The 8,769-nt window shown below is 34.7% G+C and overlaps 1 pseudogene; it reads right to left on the bottom strand.

The window, feature by feature from the left end:
* Positions 1-471: 471 nt before the first annotated feature.
* On the bottom strand, positions 472-8,388 carry LOC130962662 (uncharacterized; annotated as a pseudogene).
* Positions 8,389-8,769: the final 381 nt, after the last annotated feature.

Genomic DNA, 8,769 nt, shown 5'->3' with positions numbered 1-8,769 from the left:
ACTTACCTCTTTTTCATAGAGAGTACCTTCTATTAATTTAATTGTTTTGAAATATAATCATTATTTTTTGTAAGGAAATTTTTTTGTTACCTTCATAATGTGGTAGATCATGTAGAGTAATATTTTGCTATAATTGATTTTTGTTGTTTACTTTCTAGTTTTATCTCATATTTAAAAATAGTTCTAATGACACTAAGACTGTATTTGGTAGTAAAAATTGGAACTGAGATTGAAAAATTAGAATTTAGTATTGTATTTAGTGACAAGAGATTGGTATTAAAATTTTAATCTCTTCAGTCTCTCCAAAAAATAGAGATATATGAGACTGAAATTTTTAGAGATGGAGACTAAAATTTACGTAAGTCTTTCTGCATAAAACACCCCACTATATTTATAATATTTTAACATTATCCTTGTTTAATGAAATTTTTAAGGTAAAATATTGTCTTCTTTCTCAATTTCTATTGTGGTTCAATTTCTCAAACAGTAAATCAAAGAAAGAGACAAAGAAGGATTCAATGGCAAACACCCACTAACATCATAGCAATGACCAACGACGTGGTACCTAGAAGTGTAAACTCCACAAAATTAGCGAATAATTAACCAATAAATTAATTTTAATAAAAAAACTAGAAATGTGAATTTTATATTAAAATAGGAAAGAGCTCATTAAAACAAGAATTTTGACACTAATTTCAAAGAATTTGACCTAAGATTGGGCCGAACAGAGTAGACCGATCAAATCGATCCCAAAATGGGCACAAGGCCAACCGAATCAGCCTTTACACATAAAGAAGAATCACTCTTCTTCTTCATTCATGCTGTTCCACACTGAAGCATGCAAGGGGGAGAGAAGAAAGAGAGCTCAACCTCTTGAACCAAATTCAATCCTCCATAACTTCTCGCTCCGTTTGCGACCACACGTCCGCAGTGACGAGTTCTACAAAGCCCAGAACATTCTAAGGTAAGAAAGTCACATTTTCTTCCTCAATTTTTCCATTTTCAGTTTCGAAATTCTTGGACTTTGATATTGAGATTTTGTGTAATTTTGGTGTTTAGGATCAAATTAACATGGTAGACTTGCCGAGTCTTATCCTAATTTTCCGTTGGTAAAGTGAGAATCCTAGAATTCTAGTTAATTCTTTAATTTTGTGTGTTGGGTATTAAATCTTGGATATATGTGTGTGGTAATGTGAAATTAGGTGTATATATATTAATTGGAGCTTGATTTATGCACACTTGAGACTTAGTGGAGGTTAGGTATCATTGTTTTGAAGATCTTAGAATCTTGGTACTGTGTTTGGTGCCTTTGGTGGTGTCTCGGGTAATGCGTGGAAATCGGCCAAGGTATGGTTTAGGTTTCTCATATTTAATATATAATGTTCTGTGAAAACTTAGGCTAGATGACCATAGGATAGATTGGAATGCATGAGTATGTTGAATGCTTAGTGTTCTTGAAGATATTGTTATTATTGATTGAGTACATGCTCGATGCTTGTTGGTTATGATGATATTTGGTTGTTAGATGATGGATTGATGGTGGCGATGTGAATAGATAGAAAAGGGTGGCGGTATATTGATGATTTTGTTGATATTGTTGAGAAATTATGCATATGGTTGTTAAATTTGAGGAATGGTTGTTTCTGGTAGCTTGTGGTAGTTGTGGTGTTGTGATTAGTATGTTGGGAGGTGAATTTTATATATGGAATGCTGAGGTTGAGTTGGTTTTAAATGAAAATAGAGGTTGAGAATTTGGTGTAAAATTGATTTTTGGCCGAACTTTGGCAAGCCATAACTTGGCTTCCGAACCCCCGAATGATTTCATTGTTTTATATGAAAATTGGGTTCATGAAGTTTACGCCATTTAAAGAATAGAATAAAAACGATTTCAAACAAAAAAGTTCTGTGTGTCGGAAGTTTAGGGTTCAAAATGGGGATTCTGTGGCTTTTCAGACTTAGTTAAAGATTTTCACAAAACATGCGCCCACGCGTACGCGTGACCTGGAATTTTTGCATATGCGAACCTCCCTTACGCGACCATACATTTCTGTTTCATATACATGCGTACGCGTAAGGAGAGTTGCCTATGCAAAATGGGCCAAAATGTACGCCCATGCGTATGCGTGATCCAGGTTGTCTGCGTACGCGAAACTCCTTGAATGCGACCAGACGATTCTACCTGGTTTGCACGTGTACGCGAGATGAGGTATGTGTACGCATCTTGGTCTAAACACGTATCCACGTATATGCGTGGCTCACGCGTACGCATGACCCCTGTTTCAGCGAAAATATGTTTTCATGTTTTAAAGCTCAAATTTCAACCTCTAAACCTCTATTTTCATCCTTTTAACCTTACGTCATAGTAATAGGTCTAGTGATGAGTTGAAGCTAGGAATAGGTGGTAACTTGGAGATGAAGAAAGTTTGTGAAGTGATGATTTCGGTATGAGAAGGAAGGGTGCATATGTATATATATATTTGAATTATGAACTAGCTAAAGAAAAGAATGAATGTTGCATCTGAGTACTCTTTCTCAAAAGTACGACCCCAGAAGATGGTAGAAGGTGAGGATCCCCTTCTTTGTTCCTCCTAGTATCGTAAAATCATCCCCAGCGAGATGGTGGGAGGTTAGGATCCCCTCATTTATTCCTCTTGGGCATATGAGAACGTATTTCCTAGGTAGACGCAAGGGTTGTAGTTTTGCCTCACTTGCTCCAGGTTGGTTAGTATAGAGGCTCCTCGGGTAGATGCAAGGGTTGTGATTTCGCCCCCCACTTGCTCTAGGTTATGATGAGTTATGCATAAAAGTGCAATTATATAATGAGTAGGTAATGAATGATTTTGAAATATTTATGAATGAATGTGAAATGACTATCTGAGATATGAGTTTTCCTGGGTAAAGTACCGTGGCTTGCCACCACGTGTTCCAAGTTGAGACTCGATACTCTGTTGATCCTACGTCGTAAGGGTGACCGAACACGTATAAATTTCTGAGAATGGTAACCCCCATTGAGTAAAGTTCTATATATGAATGTATGAATTATGAATAAAAAGAGGAAAAATGTATACATAGACTCATGGGATGCGTGACGAGGGACAGTCCAGGGTTTAACAACCAGACTTGTCGGGTTGGCTTGATAACTGACAGATGAGACTCATCAGGCATAGGATAGGCATGCATCATGTGCATATTGTTTGCTTGCTTGTTTGTGCATTAATTGGCAATGCCTAAGTGAACTTACTATGTTAATTGTTATATTCGCTAATTGCAGTACTTGTATACTAGCTATGTTTACCCTTGCTTGCTTGTTTTTGTGTGCGGTACTACTAGTGTTGGAGGATCGGAGGAAAGGCGGGAAGTTATAGGGTTTAGTCAAGTTTTAAGGTTTTGTTTAGTTAGAATCCTTAGAAAACCACACTACTTTATGGTTTTTGTTTTAGTTCTTTAAGTCTTATAATTTGAGTGTCGGCGTTCTAAGATTGCCTCTGGCATTCGCAAGACCTTATATCTTATGTGTGTGATACATTTACCATGCTGAGAACTCCTGGTTCTAATTCCATACAATGTTGTGTTTTTCAGATGCAGGTCGAGAGGCACTTCGCTAGGCGTCTGGAGTCTTCCGCATCGAAGTGGGCCTTTTGGGATTATACTTTTGTTCTGTTTTGTTATATATATGTATAGATTCTCCCTATATATTATATATATATATATATATATATATCTTTCACTTTTGCACCTTATAGAGGTTTATGGAGAACTAGGGTTGCTTTTATGTATTTTGGGTTATATATATATATTCTCTGGCCAACCTTAGCTTCGCAGGCTAAGTTCGAAGCTTGATATTTTGTATCTTAATCCTCTACTCATATATATAAGAACCGTAGTTTCGTCTTACGCAAGTTACGTTATTTATCAGAGTTGCGCTTTTAAATTTTGTGATTTGTTTTACCTATTCTTCAAGACTAATAGTATAATACCTTCCTTTGGCTATTATACGTATTTATATTTTATTTATAGAGGTCGTAGCGCCTTGCCACCTCTATTTTACATCTGAGGTGTAAAGCTCTGTGTGGTAGGGTGTTACAAGAAGTGTCGCCGAAATCACTGTTCCTTCGCAGTGGTGTGCTCTAACGTCATGGGAAGAGGAGGCGCTGATATCACAATTCTGTGAGATGATTCATGGCGCCGCGATTAAGAAGCAATGCACACAAGAAAACACGTGCGGGGCCAGCGGCAGGGATGAAGTGTTTGGATGAAGGGGGTTGAATGCTACTTTCAATTACAGGGGCTAGGATTTTTTTTAATATAATAAGGTTATTAAGGTGGCTAAAAAATTTAGATATGGAAGTAGTATGAGTGATATACCTTAACATTATAATTTTTTGTGTTTTTTAAAACTGCAGGATGTACACAAATCGAACCGTCCGATTTGTGTTTAAAAAATTAAAAAAATTTGGGGTACACAAATCGGACGGCCCAATTTCTGTCTCCTAACAAATCGGATGGTCCGATTTCTACTTCTCTAATTAAACGGTTCCACATTTGAGAATAATACTCCAACAGTCCACATTTCAAAAAAATACCATTACCATTCCAATATCAAAAACAAAAAAGTATATTAAGGTTACCTGAATCATTTTAGTTTTTATCTTAAACCAAATAGGATATTGAGACATAACTCAATCCTGTATACTCTACACTAAACACAATACTTAAATTAAATTCAGTCTCATTCTCTGTTCCAGAACACAGCCTAACAGCACTAATATTTGTGCTTCTCTGCATCATTCATGTTAGTTTTTGAGTTCACTTGAGTGTAGTTATGTTCGGATGAAGTCAAAGGTAATGTGACAGGATCTCATTTTTAAACTCCAATCCAGTTTAAATAATTTTCTTAAACCTATACAACCATGTGTCAATACTAAAATAATTTATCTAAGTCTACAATTGTATGGGGGGACAATACCACATCGGATATAAAGACTAGCATGGTTTCATGTTACTGCTTGTAGTGCTACTTGGCTTTCTGCCTTTCTGGTTTCCTAAACCTTTCGGTTGTAGGTAACTAACTGACCTAAAATGCATTGCTCAATTGCTGTATAATAATCATTTATTATATGTTAAGCTTATTTTGGTTCGGGTTCATAGGGGATAAATTAATTTCAAGAGGAAAAGTTCTTTTTCCATTTTGTAATCATGTTTTTGTTTGGCTTCAGAGGTATAAATTAAATCAAGTATTCTACCTTGAGAACAATTTGAGCCTTTAATTAGATTGTTCAAACGAGGAATTTTTTGTGTGTAAAATCTCCAATCAAATTTCCTATTTGCTAAAAGGGTTGAATTCACTACAAGAAAAGAGAGCTTTTATATTAAGAAAAAAATTTATATTCTTAGAGGATTAGATAAAGATAATAACAATACAAACCATGTATAATCATGCACTGCTACATTTTCACCATTTGCGTAATTTACATAACGTTGTATACAATACGGAAAAGGAATTGATGCAAAAGCAATGGCAATTTCTAGAGAAAATGTGGTCAACAATTGAAAGATATATCTTATGTAAGAAGCATGGATCTAAAAACAAAAATACCTTCCCCAATATCTTCAATGTCAAATAATCCAACTGGACATTTTTCTTGTAGTTTGACAGCCAGATCATCCTCAATGATCTCCAAGAGGACAACCTATATAAGTCAAACATACAGAGGCCAAGTTTCTGTAAGTTTTGGTAGTCAATAAATTTTAGCAACACTAATATATGATATTCCCTTACCTCCGGAAGCATCTGATACCAAGCAGTGGAAACTGGTGACCATTTTGCATGTGCTACCAACACCTTTAACTGCATGAGCTTCAAGTTCAATTTTCTATTAAAACACATATACAGTAAACCAAATATTAGGTTAGAAATACTGGTAGTTTTAGTCTTTGTCAGAAAGAAAGGGGGAGAGAGACCTGATAGTTTCCAATTCAAATATGCTTATTCAAGCACTATGCTCGATAAGTTTCCAATTGAAAAGCACATAGTACTACTACATCAATACACACAAATAGCATGTAGTATATATAACATGCAAAACTCACCCAATCTCTATGAAGAGCTACAGATAATTTTTTTTCCAGTTTATTTATCACCAAGCACTTAATTGAAATGTATGTTACTCTAAATAGTGAGGTAGATAGAATTTTTACCTGACCAGGTCCAAGTTTAGCTAATATAATATCCAAATATTTGGGACCAATTGGATTGCTGAAAATTTCGGGAATCGATTCTTGACTGCAAGTAAAAGATGTAAATGTCTTTGGTTTTGAACTTGCACTTGGTTGGGCATCTTCAGCTATAAGCTCACTCCCATTAGGTAACCATTTTAGTTCATCTGATCTCACTGCATTTTACAACATCATCAAACAAGAAAGATTGCTAATATGATTAAAGTTAAAATAGCCAAATAAAATTAAATGCAATATTTGAATATCAAAAAAGAGCCAGACTCATTTATCGGTCATACGTGGCTGTTCTTCATGGCAAGCAACATGTAGTTTAAAGACAATGATATTCTTTTCATTCCTATCATCCCCAGCATTATCTATTCACAACAAAAAAAAAAAAGAGACAAATTCAAGTCTGCCATATTATGAGATCATCTACACAAATGGCAAAACAACCTATATAGAATTTTATCTATCACACAACAAAGATATTTACGTAATCAAAAACAAATTAGGTGAAAACATAGAAATCAGACCTGGATATTCAAATAGCCTGAGATCAGCACTGATTGGTATGAGGCCTAATCTATGGGATAAAACTTCATCTTGTATAAGTGATGTATTGTTTGCAATGTAAACTCTTTCAATAGCCATTGTTGGTACCTAAATTTATAACCATCACATCAGAATTTGATAATTTCCATCAAACTATTAATGGCAAAACATAAAATTGGAGAGAAAGAAACTAAGAAAGAGCAACACATAAAGGTGAAAATAACACTGCCAGAAGATGTTATACACACCCAGGGGTAATTCTGGTCCACAGTTTATCAAAAAAATTTTGTTTGGCTAAAGCATCAAAGCAAAGTAACATATCCCTATTTCTGACATCATCAACAAAAAAAAAAAAGAAAAACAATAGCCAGTTGGAATTCATCCTTCAATTCTTTTGAACATAATATTTGGCTATAAGATTGTGAAAAAAATTAAATAAATACTTTTTGTATTAGAAAAAGAAATTTCATTAAGGAAGAGATAGCGTAAAGATGAGGATACGAAATCCACAAATAAATATGAGTTAGCTAAGACCTACATGGGTACACTATGTAATAATGGATGCAAATCCCTTTTAATATCAGCTAGAGAGGAACATCGGAAGCATTAAAAAAAGAATCATTAAGGACCCTTTTGTTCCAACCAAATGTACCAAAGCACTTCAAAATATACTATAAATGATGCAATATTTAAGATAAACAAGTCTGACATACTGATTATAAATATTGAGGAAAGTATTAAATAAATATTTCACCTCTGCTATAAGGATTCTTCGAAATGCATTGGCAAGTGAAGGATCAATACCAATCATATCAAACTCCTTGTCATCATCTGTGAGCCGCTTCACTTTAACTTTGAAGTTTTGATTGAAATTATCCAACCGCAAGCTATTATAATGCTGTATAAGCACCAGAATACTGTATGGTATCTGTCTACAAATATCAACATAGAAAAACATAAATAGCAGGCAACTGATAAAAAAGAAAAAGAAAAGAAAATTTAGAACCAGCATATAAATATTACTTAATCACTCAAAAAGTGAAATAAGCTGAAAAAAATACAAGTTTTCATTGAAACTCATTAACACCTATTATACAAACACACAACACAAATTCCAAAATAATAAAATTACAAACTGGATTTGAGAGAACCATAAAGAAAAAACAGAATAAAAATAAAAAATGAACATAGAGATAGCAAGGTTTTACATGCTGAGGAGCATCGTTATTGCAGAGGACCCGGGTCCTGAGAAGCTCAAGATGTAGAGGGAGCTTTGTTGGCACACTTTCCAAGCTCATTATGTAATCAAGCACTCCATTTTCATGCTTCATTTCTTTATTTTGATTCTCTTGTTCTTCCATTTTGGACATTGACTCGTCTTCCGACGATGATGACATTGTTGAAGCTAAATAAATTTATAACTGCATCACATCAAAGTTCATCTACAATAAACACTAATATCATAACAAGTATCAACGATTCAACATGCAAGATGGCACGTTATCAAGCGCTATTTGGACAAACACACGTAACATCATTCTGCATCTATGTATGACATATACAAATGTTTGAAAACAAGAAATCATACATGATATCAGAACCATTCATCATCTCCATAGTCTAAGTTAAAGTAAAACAGAACATGCAGTTAACATCATCAAATCCTAGTTAAACTTAATCACCAATGAACAGCAAACACAAACAGGAAGAAAAAAAACCTAAATAAGAAGAAACAGTAAACAGAGGACAACGAGATTCTGAAAGGGAAAAAAAGTAGAGTCAGAGTGCGGAAATGAAGAGAGAAGAAGAACCTATAAGTGCTGTTAAGTCACCGATGGACTATGCTCCGCCGCCGGAATTCACGCTGCCGGTGAGAAAGCCAATTGAGAGAGTAGGAGAAAGAAGAGAAAGTACCCTTGTCGAGTCAGTTATGGTGTTTTGAAGCTGATGCTATGGTATTACCGTATTAGGGTTCTTGTAGGGTTTTTTAAGAAAACA

The sequence above is a fragment of the Arachis stenosperma genome, chromosome 2, assembly GCF_014773155.1.
Source record: "Arachis stenosperma cultivar V10309 chromosome 2, arast.V10309.gnm1.PFL2, whole genome shotgun sequence".
Lineage (NCBI taxonomy): Eukaryota > Viridiplantae > Streptophyta > Magnoliopsida > Fabales > Fabaceae > Arachis > Arachis stenosperma.
This window is presented reverse-complemented; position numbering and strand designations above follow the sequence as displayed.